This window comes from Poromitra crassiceps (assembly GCF_964638095.1).
Source record: "Poromitra crassiceps genome assembly, chromosome: 18".
Taxonomy (NCBI): Eukaryota; Metazoa; Chordata; class Actinopteri; order Beryciformes; family Melamphaidae; genus Poromitra; species Poromitra crassiceps.
The window spans coordinates 18,993,534-18,994,531 of NC_139636.1; positions in this window are offsets into that span (position 1 = coordinate 18,993,534).

The window sequence follows — 998 nt, forward strand, 5'->3', positions numbered from 1 at the left end:
CGCGACACAACAAAGAGCCAGAGATGGTCCATATATAGAGATACGTCACCCCAGGCCCCGCTAATTCTAATGGTAAGAAATGGTACTAGAAATGGTCCCATGGTCACATCTCCCCTGAAGTGTTGTGAGACGACTGAGCCTGGTGACGGGGGGTTAATGCTGACTTACGAAGCTAACTTGAACTAGAGATTGTGAGTTCCCAAACTCCACAGTCCACACAAACCACACATATAAACACAAAGCTGCCCCTTGTTAGCTCAATATTGTTGTAACTAAGATATTTGATTTTTTTCTCCAACCACAGATTTAGCTACTAGCCTACATCAACCAACTTCACGTGTAGCTTTAGCTAATCGCTCCCTGCTAACGTGAGCTCCTGTTGGCAAAAAGTGTGTTCCTGAGACTGAGACAGGTCTTGAACAAATTTGATTTTCTCCTGATCTGTCTGTCTGAAAAATGCCATTTTAGTGTTAGAATGTTCAGAAGATATGTGGCTTCGGAAAATGGGCCAAATATTTATTTATTTATTTAGCACGTGATCTAATTGAATCTACATGTTTTATGAAAGCTGCATGTCCTTTGAGCAAACACATGACAGCCTGTGTGAAAAAAACACGCTTACACGATTGGAGGATGTCAAGACAGTTTTAATGTGTCAGTTACAGTAAATGTATAGAAACAAGTAAAACAACTTGGTTAATGTTGGGCAAGTAAAACAACTTGGTTAAGGTTTGAGTTATGCTTAAAAACTGAACACTTCAGGCACGGTGTGTCCACATGCGGGACACGAACCTGAAATGTACATTTACAGTTTCTCTGGGAAATACAGTATATGTTTCTTTCTTTAAAGCTACAGATTTATCGTACACCTTTACCATAAAATGTATACTGCTCCACTATATCCTATGGCAACCTGATAAAATTGATCACAATTGGATTGACAAATTTTAGATTCTCCTATGGAGTTATTTCTCAGAGGGTTTTATTGTAGGTACAGT